A 25,127-nucleotide genomic window follows, 5' to 3' on the forward strand; every position below is an offset into this window, starting at 1 on the left:
AATTTGTATAAGGTTGTATTTAGTCAAACTGTTTTATTAGAGCTGGTTCAGAGTAATCTGGATTTTCTTCCCTTTTTTCACATGCAGTCCACTTCTAACTAATTGACTCTAGACATCATTATCTCTTGCCACCTTGCATAGGGTAGTCAGCAGAAGAAGTGTAGCCAGGTGACATGACTTAAGGAAATCTCAGCCTGAGAAACATGATTAGGACCAAGTGGTTAGTGCTTTTTTTTTTTTTTAAGAAATGGGCATGTGCGTACTCAGAATTTTGAGGGCTATCCAGATGGGGTCTACCTATCAAAACAATTTATTTGTCATCTGGATGAGGGCAGAGTGAATTTTAGCTATTAGATGTTAACACTACACAGGAGATAGAGTGTCTGAACAATAGTGAGGGGAAAGAAAGTGTGGCTACCATGCCAAGAGAATACATTTCTGCTCATACCTGAGGCTGCCCACATCACTGGTATATTTTAAAGTGCAGGAAGTCCTGAAGTTAATTTCTACCTTTATGACATTATGGACTCAAAAGCCAATAGAGAATAGGGATACATGAAAAAATCCAGTAGGACTTTCATAGGGTAGAAACAACATGATTGCTGGTCCCGGTGGTGGTTTTCCCATGTGTAAGACTATGTGTTATGTCCTGCTGAGAATCCTTCCCTAAAGTAAGTTTAGCCTACAAAATGGGTCTCATATGGGCCCTTTGGTATAGCTGATTCAACTGTAGCTGCTGTATAGTATAAAGTTAATTGGTCAGAGAATAATTAAAAGTGCCAGATTCAACCTTGCTTCAGGAATGAGACAATACATATTTTGAAGGCTATTCTTTCCCTGTAACATACTGTAGGGTGTGTCTCTTTTTTTGGAGGTCAGGGGACCTGAGATTAAAATACTTGGAAATGTTTCTGTTGAGCAGACATATTTTCAGTTTCATTTCATCTTCAGGCTATCATAATGGGCAGGGTTGATGCAATCATTTAATCAAGTCACTTATCTGCCCTAAAAACACACATAGAACAGGCTTCTCAAAGTGAATGTCTCAACCAATCTGCCCTGGAATCAAGGCAGAGGGAGCAGGCACAAGAGCTCTGAATGTAAACAACCTTAGAAAAACCTCCCTAAGAAGGAAGGGGAAGGTTCCATCAACAGGGTTGACTCTAAGCAAAAAGAATGAAGGAAGACAAAGCTGAGCTTCAGTCCCTCAGCTGCTTCCCACTCTTGCACCAGGTACCCCAAGCCATTTTCTCCTTTCTGCCGCCCTCAAAATCTGCCTTCAGCTAACTAGGAAAGGATCTGATTAACTCATTCATATCCTTAAAGCTCTGATATAGATTTTTTTATTAGCAATCATGTACGACATTTTCCCATGTTATTCATTTTGTGGAAGAAAACGCAAACTCACACACACACAAGTGAAGAGAGTGAAATATAGTATGCTTCAGTCTGCATGACTCTATCAGTTCTTTCTCTGGAGTTGGATGGCATTTTTTATCATGAATCCTTGGGGGTTATCTTGGATCATTATATTGCTGAGAACAGCTAAGTCCTTCACAGATGATCATACAGTATTGCTGTTACTATGAACAGTGTTCTCCTGGTTCTGCTCACTTCACTTTGTATCAGTTCATCTAAGTTTTCCAGGCTTTAACTGAAATCATCGTGCTTGTCATTTCTTATAGCTCAATAATATTTCATTACCGTCACATACCACAACTTTTAGTCATTCCTCAATTGATTGGTATTCCCTCACTTTGAGGGTCTTTGTTAACAGACCACAAAAATTGCTGCAATAACTATTTTTGTACAAATACATCCTTTTCTCTCTCTCTTTTTTCCCTTTTAATCTCTTTGGGATTCAGACCTAGTAGATGGATGCGTAGATCAAAGTGTATGCAGTTTTATAGCTCTTTCGGCATAGTTCCAAATTGCTCTCTAGAATGATTGGATAAGTTCACAACTCCACCAATAGTGCATTAGTGTCCCAAATTTTAAAGTGCTATAAATGTCAGTTTATATTTTGAAATGATGCACTGACAAAGGATGCTTCACCCTTGACTCAGTCTGAAGTACAAAATTTTGAGAGGAGGAATAGACCCTGGATTTTTTCTAGTACATTTTATCATCCATTTCGGGAATCTCATTTAAAACTATAACATTCTTGACAAGTAAAATTTAGTCTTTTTTTGAACACATGCAATGATGGCAGACTTGCTACTTCTCTAACTTAGTTTTCAGGAAGATTCTTAGAACTATTTAAATAGTCTAAGTGGCTACATACATATGAATCCATCTCACTTATTCTGCCCCATCTTTCTGTCTCTCTAGAGGATCATTTGGCTGTATAAGATGAAAGGTCAAGGGCATGACCGTTGCTACTGTTCCACTTTCAGGGAAATTATTACAAAACCAATTAATACGAGCCAAGATCTGGAAGGGACCTTGGAGGTGCTCTAGTCCAGATTCTTCCTTTAATGTCTAAGGAGACCAAGCAACAGGAAAGATTCAATCAATGACTCTTCGTTGGGCAAACATAGCACTGTGCCAGATACTATGGTAGCCTAGAAACATCACGCATGTTCCCTTCTCTCCTTAAGATCTCCTGAATGGTCATGTAATAAGTATCTAAAGCTACACTATAATCCAGGGCTTCCTGACTTCAAATCCCAAGTTCCTTCCACTAGACTCACTGTCTCTTCCAAAATAGTATTATCCTATGATATAGTCTTTCATGGGCAGCATATCTTAAGGGGTTGGAAAGGCATTTCTGTGCTAGGTGGGATTTCCTAATGAAGAATATTGGGCAGCTATATGATGCAGTAGATAGAGTGGACTTGAGTTCCAATCTGGCCTCAGACACAATAGCTATGTGACTGGGCAAGTCACTGAACCCTTGTCTGCCTCAGTTTCCTTATCTGTAAAATGAACTGGAGAAGAAAATGGCAAACCACTGTAGTATCTTTTCCAAGAGTTACACATGACTGAAAAACAACTGAACAACAACCATACATAGTCATCCAAAGTATATAATACGTCCCTCTGTAATTGGAAAATGGTGCTTCTTCCTTGAACATGGGTATTTCAAAGGATATAGATATATACCCCAGCATGCATCTGTAGTTTCAAGGGAGCAACTAGTCTGGGAAAGGCTTTCCTGAATGGCAGACAAAAATGGTAAAAGAGCAGCAAAGACTTTCCCCCTTTCCTTTCTAAGTCAATTTGCTCCTCCTCAAACTTGAATTCAATCTCTTGCCTCTATCCCTATGACAGGCCACTGGGCACTCAAGAATCCACTCTGTTTTCACCTCTGTGGTTTAGAGACCTTAGCTTCCCGAATAGAGGATCATGGGCTCAGGTGTCTCTTTGTGCATCAAGACTTTTGGGCTAACCTTTTGTGGTTGGTTGTGCGTGCCCTTCCTTGGCATTATTTCAGATTTGCTTATCATCTGTGTTTGCACCATGCCCCCTGTCTCCTGGACTGCAGAGTTTGCTTTCATTTTTGTGCATATAGCCCCAGCACTTAGGACAATGCCTGGCACAAAGGAAGCATTTAATGTGTGGTTAGACTGGCTTGAAACAGTGGGCCCTCATCATGCCTATGGCCAGGGGCATTTCTCTCAATCAGCAGGAATGTTTTCACACAGCAGGAGCTGCTCTTGTCCCACAGAACTTCCCTCCCCTCTCCCTCTGCCCCTGAAAGAGCCTCATTCCCTTCACAGGAGCCAGGAAAAAGCCAGGCCTTAAAAAAAAAAAACCCTACCCAGTTCTAAACAAGAGCCACACTCTACCCAGTCGCATGCCACTCCTGTCTGTACAAACATAGCTTTTTCCTGCTGTCTTAAAAGTGCGTCGTTTTCAATCTTCAAGTGCCCTTCAGTGAGCATCTTTCCATCCCTGGGGTCACTTCACCCTCCCAGATGAGGATTTGGGGCTCCCAAGGCCAAGTTCCTTCCTCAAGGTCAGACAACCAACCCAGAGAAGGGGAAGCAAACCAGGCTGCTGCCTCTCATCCGGGCACTCGGGCTGCTGCTGTAGAGGGCACACGTCAGGGAAGGAGAATTTCACTATTTCACTCTGGGGATGGACAGCTTGTGAGGAATTGTTTAGGGGGTCTGGCAGAGTAAAGAAGGAGGAACCAGGTATTGTCTGCTGGACCAATAAAAAGATCTGTTTAAACTGAATACATAAAGGAGAGAGCTGGCCAGTAGGGAGTATAGGAGCCAGGGAATAACAAAGAAAGAACAATTGCAGGTGTTCTTTTTGGGGCATGAGGGAGGAGGGTTGAAGCCTCTTCTCTGGGTGTTGACAGAAAGTCTCAGTATTTCTTTTACCATACAGAGATGAATTCACTTGAATATTCCAGTGGAAGGAGAGAAAACTGTCTTCCCCCTCTTCTCCTCCAAAGGCAGGAAAATGAACACTTTTTTTGGACAGATATTTTAGCAGCTCTGATGCTCAACTCTCCTCAAAGGAAAATTTTCCATTGTTCAGCAGAAGAGATCCTTTCCTGAGCCCAGAGAGTGTGAGTGAGCTTCCTGTGTCACCTGGGGGCCTTCTCACCAGAAAAAGAAAAATCCTATCCTATCTCCTTCCAGTCTAGAGCTCAAAAGCAAAGGGTTCCGGGATGGAGAGGCAACCAGGAAATATGCCCATGACTTGCAAGATCATTCTTGCTTCAACTCCCTCATTTTGCTCAAGGCAAGCTAATGAGTAGATATCCTTGAGGTTCTTCCTGCCCACCGCCCACCTAATTGAGGAAGTAGATCAGGGTAGTGAGGGAAATAGCCAAAAGTCTTGGAGAAGAGGATGCCAAAGGCCAGGAGGATTCTTTTCAAGGCTCAGCAGAGGCCTGTTTTTCAACCTCTCTCTCTCTCTCTCTCTCTCTCTCTCTCTCTCTCTCTCTCTCTCTCTCTCTCTCTCTCTTCTCTCTTTCTCTCTCTTCTCTCCCCCCCCTCCTCTCTCCCTCCTTCCCTCCCTCCCTCTTTCCTCCTCTTGCCAGCTTGAGCTTTATTTTGTTAAGTCCTAAATTGAAAGCAGTGTAAATTGAGCCTCTCTAATGAAATGGGAATTGTACTGTAATCACTTTGTTAAGCTCCCCGGGAACAGAAAACACACGCAGAAAGTAGGATCCAATGACAATGAGGTCTGGACCATTTAACTTGAACCTAAAGGACGCCTCTAGCACCCTGGTTCCCAAAACAATATCAGGAAGAGAAAAGAAACCTCACTCTTCTGACCCAACTATTTCTGGCAGCCCAAAATCCAGTAGCTTGTACTTTACTCAGCCAAAGACTCTTTGCAGAGGCTAACCTGCTAAGTTTTGGGGTCCAAGACATTTCACCTGTTCCTAACCAGCAAAAGTGGGGTGGAGGGATGCTAATCAGTCCCACACGGTGTGTTAACTCTTTCAGTGCATTCAGGAAAGCCTTTTCCACCCCCCACCCCACCCTTTGAGGTCGAACAGCCTGGGCTCCCTCAGGGATTGGGCCCATTAAGTCATTTTTTTCTGAAATATGATGCTATGACACTATGGTATGTTAAAGGAACCACAGGGATTTTCCTTGAAAAAGCAAAACACACATTAGGCTGGTAATAATTAAAAAGACTGCCCAGAAACCTGAGGAATGTTGAATGGGATATGGAGTGTTTTTCTTCCCCTCCCTGGTATAAGAATCAAAGTATCTTCTAACAGCTTGGAAAGCTAAAACAATGTCTTTTAGCAAGACTGCTGCCCATAGTGGGTAGGTTTATTTTTAGTTCTGGAGGAAAATATTGGATGTTGCAAAAATCACTTTGCCCCTAGGGAATGGGCAGCCACTTTTTCAGGCAGGAGCAAATATGTAATGTATGTGAAAGATCACTAGTGATTTTTAGAAATGATAAAAATTCTGACCTTTGGGGTCATTGGCCGATAAGTAAGACTCTTCCTGCTCTATAACATCCCCACTAAATGATTGTGCTGTTTTGGTTTATAAGCCTCCAGTTGTAGGAAGGTCTTAATGACTGTTTTTTATAAACGTAAAAAAGAAAAGAATTTAAGGGAAAATCTAGGTTAAAAATGACTGTCACGTTGCAAAAGAAAGACATCCTTTTTTTCACCAATAGCTCCTTTATCGGGGTCTACATGGCCTGTTTTAGGCAGGTAAGAATGAATCCCTCTTTGTCTTCCCTTTTCTCACACACCTGGTGATGTCATGCTACTTTCATTCCATGACATCGCCCTCCCACAAACGTCCATGTTTTCCTTTCACTTATCTCCTTGGATCCCAGGACTCTTTCCCTCTGGATTTTGCTCCCTGTCTGTCTGGAGGTTGTCATTCCCCTCATACATGGCCCAGAGCCAGAGGATCCACGCTGCTGAACACAAACAGACGCCAGGAATACTTCTCTCCCATTGTCGGTATTTTACTTCCTTGTTGTGCCCATGATCTGTATATCTGATCTGCGTGATCTTTCTGGGGCTTCTGTGGTGGAAGGATTTAGTCTGTTCCCTTTAACAGTGTGCTCACTCCCTAAGTTTCACTGTAACACAAACAGTCTGGGGCAACAATGTTTTGGCACTGATTTTGGAATGGATCCTCTAAGAGCAGCATCCTAGAAGGGCAACAAGTATGCCCAGGGAAAGATTCAGGGGAGCAAGAGGTCAGGGAGGCTGTCCTGGAACATGATGCCTCCCACAGCAGATGTAGCCTGTGAGGGAATAAATGTTTGATGTCAAGAGGATGCATATGGTTCCCTCCTCTCAACTCCTCTCACCTGCCACACTCAGTAGCCAGAATTTCCCTTATTGATCCATTGGCCCCCATTCCAAGGGATTGAAGCACTTCCTCCCAATGATTCTACATCTACTACCACCATCCTTTCAGTCACCCAAGCTTGCAGCTCCAGGCATCTCTTTCTGTCCCTCTCCCTCATCCCCAAACCTGACACCTAACAAATCAAACCAAGTCTTTCTGTTCTTCTCTTGCAATACCTCTCATTTCTGTCTTCTACTTCCATTAGCTGTCTACCTAGTCCCCAAGAACTACCCTAGTATCTGTCAAACTCATCTCCCCGTTTCTATCCAGGCTCTGCCTGCTCCAATCTATCCTTCACACCACTGACAGCATTCATTTCCTAATGGACTTTTAAATCATTGAACTCTCCAACCCCAAGTGTTCCAGCGACTCCCTATCACCTAAAAAATAAAGCACACACTTCTTATTTAGTTTGTGTTTGCAAGTCTTTTAAACAAGCTGACACCAGTCTACTTTTCAAGCCTTGTTTCACAGTATTCTGCTTAAACATTTAGTGGTAACCAAAAAGGATCCTTCATAATTTCCCATTTTTTTATCCAGTGATTTCTCCTTTCGTGCCTCTGCGCGTTGACTCTCTTGTCCTTAAATGGACGTTCCCTCACTCTCCCTTTCTACCTTCTCTAGCCTTTCTCTTCCACCACAAACCAAACCCCCTAGCTCACAGCCAGAAGTGATCTTTCTCTCCTCTAATTTCTCCCCACCTTCTCCTTTGCTGCTATTGCCAAGTTGAAATGTAATTATTTATGCCTCTGTCTTACTCCTCTTCCTCTTGTCTGGCTTCTCAGGCTAGACACTGTCATTTTTCATCTCGGTATCACTAGTAGAGTATTAAGCATTTGATAGCTTATAGATCTGTGGAATAATTGAAGTCTATGGAGTGATGCCAAGGGCCTTTTCTAATGATTTTACCATACCTTGTTTCCTCTCTTCCCAATTCTCCACTCCCCCCCCCTGCCCCCCAGGGAGGGAATTCAAGATGAATAGCCTTTTGTATTTCTTAGAAGAGTTCCTATACATTGCCAGAAGGGGAGAAAGTACAGTTTGGGGGAGTAAGGGCCTGGACCCCCAGTTTCCCAGAATCAAATCCACTGTCTGTCCTACTATCACTGTTCCAATTCTTTGGCTTGTTTCAAAGGCTCTCTTTTCAGTCTTCTACTCCTGAAGTCATCATTGGCAAATAATTATTACGTAATGCCCTGGTAAGCATTCTTTGACTCCCTGGGGACAGTGAGACCCCCCTAAAGCAAATAGAATAAGGGTTTAGGAGAATGGGGCAAGTTCTCACAATCTAAAGGAGAAGAGGGACTGATAGGAGGAAGCATTGGTATTAAAGACTTCAAAATTGCCTTTTCTTTTACACATACTCTTTAAAGGAAAAGTTCTTCTTTTGTGTGTTATTATATCCAAACTGCTATGAATTTAAAAAAATAGTCATCAGGCAATACCTTAGCAGTGATTCCTTGACCCTATAGGAATAGTGAACGGGAAATCTCTATTTGACAGATTGATGGTTTCAGCCTGGAACGAAATAATCCTTAAGATGTCTCCTAGTTTAAGATCCTATAATTTTCTAGCATCTTCCATTGAACCAATGACCATCATTGGACAAAAGAAAGCCCAAGAGTGCTTCCTTATCTTCTCAACAGGTTCTGCCACTGAGCACTGCTTAGGGGATTGTGGAGATTAAATTAACTCCTTACAGGATCCTGTGGCATCTTGTCACTCGGCTAATACCAGCTCAAATCAGTGAAGCCATTGCCTCTACTCTTACCAATCATGATGACTTCATTGAAATGGGTTGTTCTTGTGAAGTTCTTTTTCAAAATGCCACCTAATCATGCCACTCTTGTCTTCTACGTAGTATCATAGGATCATCGATTTAGAGCTGGAAGGGTTCTTAGACTGGACACCATCAAATCCAACCTCTCATTTTACCAATAAGAAACTGAGCCAATGGGATGCCTCACCCAAGGTCACACAGTTTTTATGTCTAAATCAAGATTTGAACTCAGGACTCTCTGACTCCAAGTCCAGTATTCTATCTATTATGGCACCTACAGCCACTCAGCTTTATAGCAATGCAACAAACATTGACTTAACCTGCTGGCACCCATATGATTGATTGTACTCTTCAGATTTCTTCAGGAGCACTAATCTGCTTTCCAGTGAATCTCCTGGCCCCTGCAGATGGAACTATACCCTAACCTATGCAATTGTTTTTCCTAATCACCTATATTTCTTCTATTGAAATGACATCCCTATCATCCATCCCACTTGCTATTTTCTCCCACTTCTGACCCTGGTCTCTAGTCTCCAACTGTAGTTAAAGTTTTATGATTCCTTCCTGGCTTCCCTAGTATAAAGTTGACAGTGTAAATAAGAACTTAGAAAAATAAAGTGGCTTCTGCCAAACCTAAACTTGGAAACAAGTTTCAAGCTTTGGACCAACGCAAATCACCAGGGAAGAGAATAGCAGAATTGGGGAGGATTCATCTTAAACTTCAGTGGCTTTGAGGTAGAGGCTACCTTGAGTCAGACCAAATTTTTCCTAGGGGTAAGTGGGTGGAGAATAAATCATGGGGCAGGGAGAGGCACATGATTTAAGTTGAAATATCATTGATGTGCAAAAAAAAAAAGTCATTTTAACTCAAGGTTCAACCAGATTTCAAAGAATTTGGATGTCAGAACCCAAGAATTCCACACAACCCCCCCTTCAAATCCCTAGGGAAATGTTCTATAAATCAGCACAGAAAAACAAGGGTGTTTAGTACCTGAGGCAAAGAACAAAATGGAGAGTCTTGGAAGTGTTTATTAACTAGAGAAAAAAGGTCTTGCAGAGACTTGGTTTGGTATGTGCAAGTTATATGTTCTCAGCATTCATGGGAATAGGTAGACTTCTTAATTAAGAGCCATCTCTGGCTTTGCAGCTCCTACTTCTTGAGTATTTTTAGACTTAACATATTTCCCCATGCTATTTACACTTCTTACCACGGAAATAATAATAGTTCCTATTTATATATCACTTTATAATTTACAAAATGATTTTATTAAATCATTTGATCTCTGCTAGGGAAGTGGTAAAGTATTTATATTGCTATTTTACAGACAAAGAAACTGAGGCTAACAGAAGTTAAATGACTAGACCAGGACCAAAAAGCTAATAAGAGTTCGAACTGGATGGAACACTGAGGGCCTCTCATTTCAAGTTCACAGCATGCTGTCTTTCTTACAGAGTCATCCAAAAAAGAAGAAAAATAAAAACACAGCACACTTTTTTGCTACTGAAAAGAAAAACCCTTTCTAGGTCAGTTGGTTCAATTTACTTCTTGTTTGGCTTTTTTATTCTTTTTCAAATACAGCATTCTACCCATGAATGCCATTAAAGGTGGCATGACATGTATTTAAGAAACTGAACTAAAAAGATTCACCTAAGGCCCTACAGCATTACAAAAGAAAGAACATTCCAGTCCCCAAAGGCAAAGATAGGATAGTGGTTTCAAAGGCTTCCCAAAAAGCAATCTATGAAGACTCAGCACTTTCACCTTCATTCCTTATATTCTTCAAACCTGGCAGCCTTCTAAGAAGATGAATGCCTCCCATATCGTGTGGAGAAAATGGCCCCATGTATTTGCAATTTTGCTATGGGTGAAAGTTTCGAATCTTTGTTTAAAAACACTAAGCCTGGGGGCAGCTGGGTTGCTCCATGGATTGAGAGCCAGGCCTAGAGAGAGAAGGTCCCAGGTTCAAATCTGGCCTCAGACACTTCCCAGCTGTGTGACCCTGGGCAAGTCACTTGACCCCCATTGCCTAGCCCTTACCACTCTTCTGCCTTGGAACCAATATACAGTATTGATTCCAAGATGGAAGGTCAGGGTTTTTATTTAAAAAAATAAAAAATAAATAAATAAAAGCACTAAGCCTGTCACTACTGGCACTACTTGAATTTTGTTAACACCATGGAGTATCATTTTTCTGTTCTATATCCTTTAAACATCTACCCATTTTCCCCAAAAGAAAATTGCCAGGGTTTTCTTAATTGTATTCATTTGTAATTTCCATATTAATCACCAGAATGAAAATGAGAATATCACCACCCAAGTCAAACATGGCATCATTAATTACAAAGCTCTGTGTTGAATACTTATTCAACTGGGAATATGAAGAGGCATAAGATGACTTTTTCTTCTGCAATCTAACTGACAAGATCTATAACTGTACATATTGCTATATATATTATATACACATCAATTCATAATGATAATAGGGCCATGTCAAAATTTATGCCCATCACACTGCAGTTAGTTTGCCTTTCCAGTAATTAGACGATGCATTAATTATGCTTCCGCTTCCATAAAAGCTAAACACTAAAGAGGTTTTCATAAGAAAATATTGACCACACTCCCAAGCAGGAATTGTAGAGCTTGTGGTATTTAAAGATAGCCAGGAAATCCCAATGCATTCTCCTTTAGTAACAGTCATCGCACATGTGAAAGAAAAGAATTAGCTTGTTTGAAGTGCAAACGAGAAAAGTAATAAATTGTCTAATTGATCTTCTCTGTGGCCATTAGCCAGTGGTTCCCTCCATAGGGAAGACACACACGCACATATGCACACATACACACTCAAATGTCCTTGTTCAAAATTCCAATAAAAGCATTGCATAAAAGCAGAGTGGACCCTTTTGTCCTCTGGCACTGCCACTAACCAGTACAAGCATCCTCCTAGCTGAACTATTGTCATAGCCTTCCAATTGGTCTCCTTGCCAAAGTCTCTCCCCATTTCCAGTCCATTCTCCGCTGGGCTGTCAAAATGAAGGTTCTACAAAACTAAGCATGTCACACTCCTTCAGGAAACCCCAATGGCTTTTTATCAGTGGCTTCTCTCTCAAATCTAAAATCCTGTTTTGCTTTGAAAGGTCTTCAGAACCTGATTGCCTTCCTCCCTTTCCAGTCTTCTTATGCCTTCCTTCTTTCCATGTAGTCTGCAAAACCAGTGTCACAGTTCACCAGGCACTGGGCAAGGCTCTGAGGATACAAAAACACCCATTAAAAGACAGTCTTCAGCTCAAGAGGCTCAAAGCCTGATGGGGAGACAATATGCAAATAACCGTGTGCAAACAAGCCCCCAAATGGGATAAATTAGAAATAATACCCTTTAGTCCTTAGTTTACTACTTTGTAAAATAAAGAGGAGGGAGTAGATGACCTCTAAGCATCCTTCTAGCTCCCAAAGCCCATGTTCAAAGGTTCCTTCCATCTTTAACAATCTGAAGAAGTGTAGGATAATAAATAGTATGCTGGATTGAGGAAAGATGAGGGTTCAGATCCAGCTTCAGATATTTAGTATCTGTGTAACCTTAGCCTCAGTTTTCTTATTTGTAAAATGGGGAGAATATTATCTGTAGCCTTTACTTCCCAGGCTTATGATGAGGATTGAATGAGATAATGTATCTTCATTCATTATCTCATTCAATCCTCATTATATCATCTCATTCAAATCCTATGTAGCATGTAATGTTTGAGATAAATTTATAAATAAATATATTTAATAAATAATAAATATAGCATCATGAAATATATAAATAAATATATGAAATATATAATTTATATATAAATATATATAAATAAAATAACTATATATATATAAAATCTTACATATATATACATATATATATAACCTTAAGTGTTAGTTATTTTCTAACTTCCTTTTCAGTTCCTATATTCTTATGACGACAGATTTAGAGTTGGAAGGATCACAGAATTCTGCCTGTCAGGATGGAATAGAAAATGAGAAACCAGGAGTCATTTGGTCCAATCCCTTTATTTTGCAGATGAGGGAAATGAAGCCCAAGTTTCTTGCCCCAAATCACACAGGTAGTAAGAAGGAACCTAGAGACCAACAGATCCAACCTCCTTAGATCTCAGATGAGGAGTCTGAGCCCCAGAGAGGCAGTGACCCAGCCAGGATTCAAGGTGGCATCGTCTGACTCCAAATTAAGCATCCATCCGCCGGGTCAGGCTTTCTTCTATGTGAAATCTATTTGTCTAATTGCAGGTCTAAAGGAGATTTCAAACTCTGTATATTATGTGAATACTTGCTTGTATTTGACAAGTTACTTGCTTATTCAAATAGGATTTGTTTTTTCTTCTAAAAGAGAAAAGAAGGTATGGTAGCAAAATGAAGCAAAGCAAAACAAAAACCCCAAGCCAAAGCTCTGAGGTATGGAGGCATAAAGCCAGTTGCCAGGGTGAAGACTAAATAGACAATCATATTCTTTCAAATACATTAATATTAGGAGGGCAAAGTACCTGTGGGTGAGGAGGAGAGACTAAAGAGCTTAAGGAATAATCCAGTCATTTTTTGTTTTTTAAAAATTATTTCTGGTTGCAGGGCAGCTATTTGTTAGGGGGTTGGAAAAGTAGTGAGTGGAGCGTGGAAAATTGTTTCTCTTGTTCTTGAGCTGGGAAGGAAGGGAACTTCTTAGTCCCAAATGGATCTCTAATGTGAAGTTTCATATGATGAACTCTCTTTGGTGCCTGAGAGTTTGGAAGAAGAGGCTTATTCACAAAAGGTGCGACATAATAAGAGTAAGGAATGGCCATATATTAATTTATATATATATAGTTTGATATACTTCACTCTTCTTTTTGCTGTTCCAGCATCTCAGTCTTTTTAGCTGTGAGACCCTGGCCAAGTCTCACCCCCCACTGCCTAGCCCTTACCCCTCTTCTGCCTTGAATTCTAAGATGAAAGTAAGGCCATTTTGGGGGTTGTTTTTAAAGAAAGCAAAAAGTTCTATGCTGGGAAAGAGGTTCAAGCAAATTGGATTTATTACCATAACTTGATGGCAACCAATAATAATGCTTTACATTGATGAAGTGCTTAATGTTTCCAAAAGACTTTTGCTGACCTTATTTTATTGAATCCTTACAAAATAACCCTGTATGGTGGGTGGCACCAATATCATGATCTCCATTTTACAGAGGAAGAAGGGAGAGTCCAGAGAAATTCGATGATGGATTCCAAATCCTAAAGCCAATAACTGGACTATCCAAGTATCCTGGATCTGTTAAGGAAACTCTTCCTTCCTTCTGTCCTGCCGTTAGGATTTCAGGAGAGAGCATCCATGTTTGGAAGAACAGTCTGCATTTCAGGACAGATCTTGTAGGATTCCAGGAAGAATCTCAGGTCCAGAGATTCTTCCTGGAATCCTACACCTTTCATCCCCACGGTGTTTTTCCTGAGCCGGATCAATGTATTGTGTATACAATGGGAGGTGACACAGGGAGAAGTTGGTTGATTTGGCTCACGTACACAGCAAAGTCAAGGATTGAACCAAAAATAGAATTCTGAACTCCTTCTCCAAGCCACATTGTTAACAGAAACCAGACCTAAGTGCTAGATCACCACTAGCGTATCTCAAAGCGGAAAAAAAGAGAAGAAAAATATCAAAACCCAATTTCTCCCATGGGTCCCTGGGAGAGCCAGAGAGGGAATCACTGAGTGTCTGCACTGATCTGATCTACGCCCCCCAAACCCCACACACACTGGCATACACACACACTCTCTCTGTCTCTCTCTCTGTCTCTGTCTCTCTCTGTCTCTGTCTCTCTCTGTCTCACTCTGTCTGTCTCTGTCTCTGTCTCTCTCTCACTGTCTCCCTCTGTCTCTTGTCTCTGTCTCTCTCTGTCTCTGTCTCTCTGTCTCTGTCTCTCTCTCTGTCTCTCTCTCCCTCTGTCTCTTGTCTCTGTCTCTCTCTGTCTCTGTCTCTCTCTGTCTCTCCCCTCCTCTCCTCCTCAGCAGGTTGGGGCTCTGGTCCTCAGCAGCCCTCCCTGGAGGCTGCATCCCTTCCTAGGCTGAGGCTCTTTCTTCTGGAACCATCTGAAAGGGAGCACATTATTTCTGTAAAAAAGTTATTTTAAAATTCCATAAAGCAGAAGCACACGCACACACACGCACGCACGCACACACACACACACACACACACACACACACACACACACATCTACACACCTTTTTCTTTCACTTAATCAGAACTGCCCAAAAGCAAACTCCTTTCTTCCTGGCTGCTGACTCCTGTCATGAGTTTGGGGGAGCTGCTGTGGACTGAAGGAGCTTTGGGGGTGGGGAAGAGACCTTTCCTCTGCCACGGAGCAGGCTAGAAGGTGCAATTTGTTCCACAGGCAGGCAGGCAAGCAGGCAGGCAGGCACCGAGGGAGTGGTGGTGGCTTAAAGCCCTCCACATTTAATGGAGCTCTTGCCGTGCCAGAAAGAAGGGGTGGGAGTGGGGGAGTGGGGGCGGGCTAGGGGGAGAGAAATGTTTTATGTTAAATTTATGATGTTTCTACAACTGTGAAGGAGCCAGCTTTCTAACTCCGATGCCTCACAAATTCCTTTTTACATAAGGCTTTGATGGGTGGGTATAATTAGAGATTCTTCAAATGGTCCTTGCCTTCTCTTGGTGAGCTTTCTGGTCCAACAAGCTCCTGCAGGTACAGCTGGCTGGAATGCCGGCGGCTGGAAAGAAATCTTGTCAGGAGCCTGGCCAGACCCAGCCCAACCCAGCCCAGCCCTTGCCAGGCTACTCTGGGGCAAATGTAAGTCCCGCCTCTCACCTCAAAAAAAAAAAAAAAAGAAGTGGGGTGTGTGTGTGTGTGTGTGTGTGTGTGTGTGTGTGTGTGTCTCCAAATGGATTGGACTAGAACTGAGGTTGGAAGTCCTGGGTTCAAATTCACCTTTGATGGATTAGTCACTGATTATTTGGGAAACCATTAAATCGCACAACCTCAGAGACTCAGGCAACGCTCTAAATGTCCCTGTTAAATTCCAGGGCAAGCGTTCTTGCCCCTTCTGGAGGGTCATGGGCCACCTTTGGCAGGCTGGTAAATGAAGCCTATGGACACGTTCTCCAAATGTTTTTAGAGACACGAGCTATGGAGGGGTACTCAATGTTCTCAAAATCCTTTTTAAATCCAAGTTCAGGAACTCCAGGCTCAAAACTCGTGCCCTGGGGCTTTTGATGTGGGTGAGTAAAAAGGATTTCCTCCCTTGGGAAATCACAGATCCTCGGCATGTTCTGGTGTGTTCTGATACGATATTTCACCAAATGGGCAGTGGGGATGGGAGGGAGTGTTTTGAAGAGTTATAGTTAGAGCCACAGTCACAGGGAAATCAAGGAAAACTATTGCAAGGTATCTGCGGCTGGACCAGCCTACACCTGGTTGCCGGGCAACCGTGGTCCTACAGTACATCTAGGACCATCTACCTTGTACTATGTACCACGCATTTGTAGGTAGTTAATACTGATGTTCGGTGATGCTGAAATCAGTTTAGCAATTTTACTTCAGGCATGTATTAAATAACTACCATGTGAAGGTTCTGGGGTCACAAAGACCAAAATGGTCCCTGTCTTCAATGGTGATTTGCTTTCTCCACCTGGAGAAAATGGTTCAATGCTCTGAAAAAGAATCCCTACCGATGATATAAAATTCACATCCAATTTGGGTAGTACACTAGCTATGTGACCCTGGGCAAATAACTAATTACCCTTCTCTGAGAATTGATTTCCCCATCTGTAACAATGAAAAAGAATTAGGCTCAATGATTTCTAAAATCCACTACAGATCTAGATCCTTGGGGCAGCTAGATGGCTTTGTGGATTGAGAGCCAGGCCCAGAAATGGAAAGTCCTGGGTTCAAATTTGATCTCAGATACTCCTAGCTGAGTGACCTTGGATAAATCACTTAATCCCAATTTGCCCAGCCCTTACTTCTCAATCTTCTGCCTTGGAACCAATACTTATTAACAATTCTAAGAGAGAAGGTAAGGGGTTAAAAAAATCTACATCCTTTGAGAATTCTACTAACTAGTATTATCATACATTTAAAACTAGAAGGGATCAAAGTGCTTTTCTAATCCAATTCTCTCATTTAACAGATGGGGAAACAGAGGCACTGGACTGCATAATTGCCTTACTCAGTATTGCATGGGTATAAGTGGAAAGAGTTAAGATTTGAACCAAGGTATTCACTCTCTGGGTTCATGTTCTTTCATGCCAACTAAAGAGGATGGGTTGGCTTTTCAGGGGCAAAGTCTATATTTGTGCCCTGATAGATTTTCCACCATGGTTTACTTTTAATTTTGATTAAATTCTGAAACCTAGAATGGCACTCATTCTTTAGTTTTAGTCAGTCTAGAATGCTTTTCCTTTAAAAGAGGTAGCCAAATTAGCACAATGTTTCCATTTGGAAACTGGTCAAAGTACAGCAGGGGGTAAATATGTGCTGGAAATTACCCTATTAAGGAAGTATTCTAGCAGAATAGCCACTTCCCTGCGCCCTAAAAAAAATCACAAGCTTTAACTTTACAGGAGGGGCAGCTGACCAGTGTCTCTGGAATGATGCAGTTCTCTCTTTAAGAAAACATGGAATGGGGCAGCTAGGTGGCTCAGTGAATTGAGAGTCAGACCCAAAGACAGATGGTCCTGGGTTCAAATTTGACCTTGGACAATCCCACAGCCCTTACTACTCTTCTGCCTTAGAACCAATACATACCATTGATTCTAAGGTGGAAGGTAAGGGTTATTAAGAAGGAAAAGGAAATGTGGAAACCAAGATTTTGAGTTTAGAAATTAGAAATGATTGAACATATCCCTTCAAAAAAAATAATAAGTGGTTTAGAAATGAGATTTAACAGCAATATATGATTCACAACTAGATGCAGGGAGGGTTTTAGACATTGCAGAGTTTGAGCATCATTTAGGATGAATCGTGTAAGAAGATATGCTAATGGGAGGATATGACTCTAAGTTTTCAGATGTGCTATTTTATCTTTATAATACTTGACACCATTTGAGTGCTTTATTATGCTTCTGTTTTTAGCTCATCCACATAAGATTCTTACAGGGTAAAGTAAAGTGCATTATTAATTTTTATTTCCATTATTTGGGGGAAAATATGTTCAAAATAATATTGCATCCAAACTTCATGAAGCCTCCTTTTTCATTTCTAGCCACTGGGCCATGCTGATAAACTCAGATTGCCATTTTTATTTTATCTAGGATCTGATTTGGCTATCTATAACCACACTTTATTTCAAATAGTACAGTCAAATGAGGTTAATGATTTCAACATTCTGGAATGGTCAATCCTTAGAAGGAGAAATACCTTTAGCGATCATCCCCTCCCCCCAGGCTCTTTATGTTACAGGAAAAGGAAACTCAGGCCCAAAGAAATTAAATGATTAGCCAAAGATCACAGGTCTAGGTTTGTGGCATGGCTGAGCCTAGAGTCCACGTCACCTGACATAGTCAAGGTCTCTTTTCAATGGTACCGGGTGCCAGGTCTCTGCTATCTCTCTCTAAAATTTCTTTGCTTAGATAAGGAAAAATGCAATTCCACTGCATCATGCTCCACAGTATTCTACTTCATTTGTCAGGCCATCATGAGAAAATACTCACAATTTTTTAAAAGCAGATAGAAGGAAGTTATTAAGTCTTTGAATAGAATACCTGCTTATTGGCAAAATTCAATTCAGTTCATTGACAGTCTGTTTGCTCTGTGCCTAGCTAGCATTGTGCTAAATACAGAATGGAAATTATGGTGTTTGTCATTAATTATCACCTTCTCTATAAGTCCTACTAAGTTCTTTTTTCTATAGTATCTACTACAAAACTATATTCTTTAAGTAAAAAATTCAGTTGATGCTTATTGTCTGTCAGTCAATTCTATCTATTCCATGTCCCCATCCCAAATGGACTGAATCATCCTGTGGAATACAAAGTTAAATTAAAAAATGTGGAAGAGGAAGTTAGTTGGCTCAGTGGACTGAGAACCAGGCTTAGAGAGAAGTCCTGGGTTCAAATCTAGCCTCAGATACTTCCTAGCTGGGTGACCCTGGGCAAGTCATTTAACCCCCATGGCCTAGCCCTTATCACTCTTCTTCCCTGGAATCCATACACAGTGTTGATTCTAAGACAGAAGGTCTTAAAAATACAAGTCAACATAATGTTAATTTATGGTCTTCTGAGTTAATGTGGCTCTGTTTGAGTTTGGACCACGTAGATTAGGTACCACTGCATCCTTGTGGCAATATAGGGCTGTAACTGGGAAATGGTGTATGATTGAAAATCTGTTACCCTAAAAAAGAACTACATATCCCAAGAGCCCTGACTTCCTGTCATTATGTACTTCCTGTAGGCAGAGGATAAAGGGCGTGGGTTTTGGAGGCTCCTCCTCTCTGATGTAGAATCAGCATTGATGTGGTGAGTGGGGTTGACTAAAATGGCTAACCAGCCATGGGCATGTGGTCTTTATTTTGTATCTTCTTTATTCCTTGATTTATAATCATCATTAATAAATCTCTTAAAATATAATATTATTGAGATTTAATTTTAACTTTTACAATGGTCTGTACCTATAGCCTCATTTCTGGCATTGCAAGATTATGTAACTTTCATGCAGAGAATTCAGAATCCTGCTCAATAGTAAGTCTGAGGACATTACATTAGAAACATTTTCTCCTCTTGTATTTTATTAGAGGTTCCATAGTTCAGTGAAAAGCCATGAATGGGTCTAGTCTTGGTCCTGCCACTACCCAGCTATGCGATCTGGGAACATCCCCCCAGCACATGTGCCAAAAATGGCAACTGGGTAAATTTTGTTTAGTGTAAATGTCTCAGCTGCAAAGCCCCATCTATCAAGTCTAAGGGAGTCTGCTTAGACTCTGATAGTGGGAACCCACATTGGTCCCTTTCACCACCAATTTCCTAATGTTATATTTAGAGAAACTGAGACTCAGAGGGGTTATATTGGAACTTATCCTGTAGTAGAAGTGTTGGGAATCATAGGAGCAGAGTTCAAGTCCCAGCGCTGCTGCTTACTACCTCTGTGGTATTGAGCAAATGATCAAACTTCTCTGTGACTCAGTTTCCTCATTTGCTCAGTGAGGGGGTTGAGCTAGGTGATCTTTAAGATCACTTCTGACTATGATTTAACCAAATCACATAACTGTTTAGTGGCTAGACCAAGACTAGACCCATTCATGGCTTTCCACTAAACTATGGAGCCTCCTTAACAAAGTATAATAGGAAAAATGCTTCCAGTGTAATAGCTTGTCCTCAGGCCTGCTCTTGAGAAGGATTCCTAATTCTCTACATGAAAGTTAGTTACATAATCTTGCAAGACCAGAAATGAGGGTACAGATTCAGACCATTTCCCAATTAGAGTCCTGTGTCTTGAGAGAAAGGCAGTAATTGGCATGTAGAGTGATTAAGGCATATTCAGGGGTAGAACAAAGAAGCTGTACCTCACACCCAAAGATAAGTTTGTCTGGGCATTAACTCTAAATTGAATTCACTTGCCTACATCATTCTCCCAGCTTTTTGTTGATAAAAATTCCCAAACAATATATTATGCAGATAACAAAAGCATACTTTTTTTTTTTAAGGAAATCTTTGAAATGTGACCTTCCTGTGATCTTATTCTCATTGGCAGGAGGAACTGGAATGAAATTAATAACCTGGCCTGTTGAAAGGCAAAAAGAAGAAAAAAAAGTAACCCACCAACTTAATGGCAAAGCACCTGCTGTCTGGAGTCAGCTATAACCTGTAAGTAGAGTTTCTCTTAATCCACAATCAAAAGGTCGGCGTTAGTTTTCCCGGTGTGACTCTGAAGGCAGCTCTGAGGTGCATCTATATAAAAGGACCCAATTTTCATTTCACCAAAACTGAAAGAAGCAGTCCTATCTGATAAGAATGCCACTTTCAATTTGGTGAAGCTGCCTTTCAAAATACCAGGGCACGTCGCTGGTCACCAAAACAATCAACATGGAAGTTGCTCAAAGAAATACTGAAAACAAAAACTTCTGCTAACTTCACTAATTTGTTCCTGATTCAAAGAGCCAAAAAAAGAATGTAAAAAAATCATTAAGCTCTCATTTTGCTTTGCAGGACAATTGATTCCCCAGGTCTCTGGATGGAAACTCAAACAAAGAAGCCTTTAAAACATTAGTAACCATAAGAACACATCTAAATTTTGTTTTCTGAATATTTTATCTATTTTATGGATAGCCATTTAATACACAATTTTTCAACATTAATTGGATGGCGGCATATGACCACAAGTCATGGCATGTCATTATCTTAGAAGAATTAAAATTACAGATAACCCAAAGGAGAGTAGAAAGACATGAGGGGGGAAAGGGTGGGGTAAGCAGACTGTAGTATACCGCCAACAGTGACTTGCATGAGAGAAGTGGATTAAAGCCATCACCTGGGACATGTTTCAAAGAAAGATCCAGTCATTTAAGTGAATAGAGAAAGAACAGGTGTTGCACTGAGCACCCACAACAGAGCAGCTTGGAAGTCACTTCAGAACATGTTCCCACACTCCTGAGCCATATCCCGAAGAGATAATAAGAAAAGGGAAAGGTCCTACTTGTGCAAAAGTATTCATAGCAGCTCTTTTTGTAGTGGCAAAGAATTGGAAATTGAGGGGATGTCCCTCCACTGGGGAAAGGCTGAACAAATTGTGGTATAGGTCGGTGAAGGAATTCTATTGTGCTATAAAAAATGATAAGCAGGATGATGTTAAAAAAAAAAAACTGGAAAGATCTGCAGGAACTGATGCAGAGCGGAATAAGCAGAACCAAGAGAACGTTGTACACAGTGACAGTAATATCGATTGATGATTATCCGTGAAAACTTGGCTATTCTCAGCAATGCAACAATCTGGGGCAATCTGAAAGACATGACAGGGAAGGCTATCCACTTCCAGAGGTAACTTCTGGAGTCATCTTTCACCTCAGTGCATTTGTGGTTTTAGTTGGGGGTTTTGGTTATGTATGAGTTTGCTCTTACAACAGTGACCATCATGGAAGTGTCTTTTGCATGACGATACAAATGAAATTTAATATTAAAAAAACACATGTTACCAGCATGTTGGGTATATTCTCTCTGGAGGACTTATTGAAGAACATGAGTAAATCATGCATAGGCTGAACAGACTTGAAAGGGTGGCAATATTCATAAGTAGAGGGAGTCTCCATGCTGGGAAGTCACAGATCCATCAAGATATCACAATATCTTTGCATTTCAAGGAAAGCTAGCCTTACCCCCTCAGCAGCTGGCATAAAGGCTCATCACCAGGTTAACCTTTTCAGCCACAATGACCCTCGGAAAGTATCTATTGAGTTATATAGGGGCTATGATCTGAGACTTTAGAGGGAGTGTCTACACTGATATTGAAGTTAAGCTGCTAAAAATAGACCAATGAGTCTATGAATCTATGAATTAGAATGATTCTTAATTGACTTGATGTTTTCACAGAGCTGTGCTTTATTGGACATATTATTCTCTTTCACCCATGGCATGTATAACATGGGGTCATCATTTCAGAGCTGAAGGGACCTTAGAAGTTATCTATCCAACCTCTTCATTTTACAGATAAGGAAACTGAGTAATAGGGAATTTAAATGAATTGCCCAACATCTCTAGATGTGATAGAATCTAGACTGATGTCCTTTGATTCCATATTCCCAATTCTTTCCACCATACCTCAAATCCTGCATGGGTGAATTTCTCCTGACTCTTATTCAATGTGCTTCAGCCAAAGGAATTTCTGAACCTTATAAATGTAAACTTGCAACTTCCAAGAACCTTTTACTCAGTTAGCAGAATAAGGCATTTTCAAAGCTTCACACAATTTCACATCCTGCTATAAACAGAATCAGGTAAATATCCAGTGCCTCCTTAATATTAACTTGAAATTTTTCAAAAAACAGACTCCCTTAAAAAAAGTGGCCATGAAAATAATTGTTTAAAAAATGCAAAAGCAAACATTAAAAAAAAAACACAACTATATGAATTCCCTGTAAAATTAAAACAATGAAAACTCATCTCTAGTCATATATAAACAAAACTGCAAAATTCGGGGAAAAAATTAAGAGCTTAGGAAATTTTTAAAACATTGATGTTTTTATAAACAAATTCTGGCATGAAGGTTTTAAAAAAGTCCTAATAACATATCTATGTACTTAGCAATATTTTGTCCCACCTTCATTTATGCCAAAATTTTCCACTCCAGGCCCAACAGAGATTGAGATGATTTTTCAGATTACCCTAGTCAGATTTCTGCCTGATAAGTCAAGTATCTCAGTCCTTCATTCAATATTATCTATAGCTGTGTTGGCAAACCTATGGCACATGTGCTTCCTTCCCCCTCTCCATGCCCACCTGAGGACATTTCTCTCATCACCCATCCCTTTGCCCAGCCGCCCAACAGGAGCCCTTCCTTTCTCCCCTGTCTGGGTAAGGTATGGAGCTCACATACAGCATGAGGGTTGCAGTTTGGCTACTTGGTTTCTAAAAGGTTTGCCATCACTGATCGTTAGAGACATAGAGGAACAGCTAAGTAGTACAGTGGATAGATAGAGTGCCAGGCCAGAAGTCAGGAAGTCTCATCCTCCTGAGTTCAAATCTGGCCTTATTTACTAACTATCCTGGGCAAGTCCCTTAACTCACTTAGTCTTGGTCTCTTCATCTGTAAAATGAGTTGGAAAAGGATATGACAAATCACTCTAGTATCTTTGCCAAGGAAATTTCAAATGGGGGTAATGAAAAGTTGGACAAGACTAAACAACCACCTATGGTGATACCTAACCCTTAATAGAACTGTCAGTCAGTTGAAAAGAGAAAAGTCAGTCATTCAGCAGAAATTAAAGAGGAAACTGGAGGCAGGATTTGAATTCAGTCTTCCTGATTCCAAGGACAGTCTTTATTCACCAGAAAAGAATCATCATCTGACACATACTCGATGTGTGACCCTAGACAAGTCACTTACACAACTACTCCATAGTGCCCTTGGCTACTCTCTAAGTCTGCCTAAGAGTTTCAGACAAGGTGCACATCTTTCTTAACACAGAGAGAGAGTTCAACATTGAGAATTTTGTGGAAGAATGAAATCACAAGTTTGGTCCAAAAAAAAAAACAAACCCAAAATAACCTTCCCGCAAAAAAACAAGCAATGCCAGTGACAAGCAGAAAGGTACCAGAGAAAGGTGAACTCAGGCTCCTCCCCTGATTTTGTACTAGGGCTAAGAACCCAGACCCGCTGAGATCAGAATCCAGGATTTGTTCTTCTTTTTTTTTTTGACAGGTGGTGACCTTACAAGGACTTATGGAGAGAGCACACTACAGTGCAGGATTTATTCTTCATTAATCACCTAGGCACACAGGGTGCTGTACAAAAATAAACAAAATCAAGGCAAAAGAAAGCATTCTGGGCTTTTATTTCAAGTTAACCAGACACAGAGACCTCCCAAATGTGTACTGAAAATCACTTCTGGTTAAATGGCTCCCAGAGTCCACTGCTGAGACTCACCATAGGCATACATTCCAGAGCTCAAAGTACCTGGAGGGTGGAGGGAGTAGCCAACTCCTACTAGGAGAGACTGGGTGGAGCTGGAACTGGGGAGCTTTCCTGCAAGGACCAGGACATTTCTCTCCTGCACTTCCCCCTTCAATTGTGGCTTTGGAGGCTGCAGAGAGACTCAGACTTTGGGAGAAGATGAGAGCTTGGGAAGATCTTCTGGAAACTACATTTTCTCTTCATTATTAAATTTCCCAAACTGATGAATGCCGGAGGTCTTCTCACTTGTAGGTGCATGGCCATGATTCTCTACCTCGGTCATTAAACTTTTTTAAAGCTGTGAAATATCCATGATGCTGACTATTACTGTCTTTAGGATTTGGGACCTCCCTGTGCCTCAGTTCCCTCATCTGTAAAATAGTAGGATTGGATTAGATGGCCTCTGGAGGGAGAAGCTGTAACATGTTGCTAGTGTTTATATAGAGCTTCTTGTGAGAGGCACAGAGATGATAGCTGCTCATCCTTGTGCAGAGATTTTAAGGTCTTAAAAAGAGGCTGAGTTTGGTATATATATATATGTCAGTTACTTGTTCTGGATTACAGTATGATTTCTTACTGTCTTTTGATATTTGTGTGTGTGTGTTAGAAATTCTGATAGCTTCAAATAAAGGCTGGGATTTTTTCCAAGAGTGGTCTTTCTATCTTATCTGGGTCTAAGATGCCATGGGTCAAGAAGCAGCTAGGTAGTTCAGGCCTGGAGATGGGAGGTCCTGGATTCAAATCTGACCTCAGATACTTCCTAGTACTGTGACCCTGGGCAAGTCACTTAACCCAATTGCCTACCTAGCCCTTATTGCTCTTTTTTTTTTTTTAAACCCTTACCTTCTGCCTTAGAATCAATAGCAAGTATTTCAGTCTTTTAGGCAGAGGAAACATATAGAGGAAGTTTCAATTGTAGATCA

At 40.9% G+C, this 25,127-nt stretch overlaps 1 protein-coding gene and 1 long non-coding RNA gene across 2 annotated transcripts in view; one reads left to right on the plus strand and one right to left on the minus strand.

Moving 5' to 3' along the window:
- EGFR (epidermal growth factor receptor) overlaps positions 1-25,127 on the minus strand; it is a 250,024-nt gene that overhangs the window by 201,649 nt on the left and 23,248 nt on the right. The window lies entirely within an intron of this gene.
- LOC130455463 (uncharacterized) lies at positions 592-25,032 on the plus strand. Its single transcript, XR_008913445.1, has 3 exons — positions 592-671; positions 20,293-20,405; positions 23,953-25,032. It is a non-coding gene; the product is annotated as an uncharacterized LOC130455463 (long non-coding RNA).

The sequence above is a fragment of the Monodelphis domestica genome, chromosome 7 (assembly GCF_027887165.1).
Source record: "Monodelphis domestica isolate mMonDom1 chromosome 7, mMonDom1.pri, whole genome shotgun sequence".
Taxonomy (NCBI): Eukaryota; Metazoa; Chordata; class Mammalia; order Didelphimorphia; family Didelphidae; genus Monodelphis; species Monodelphis domestica.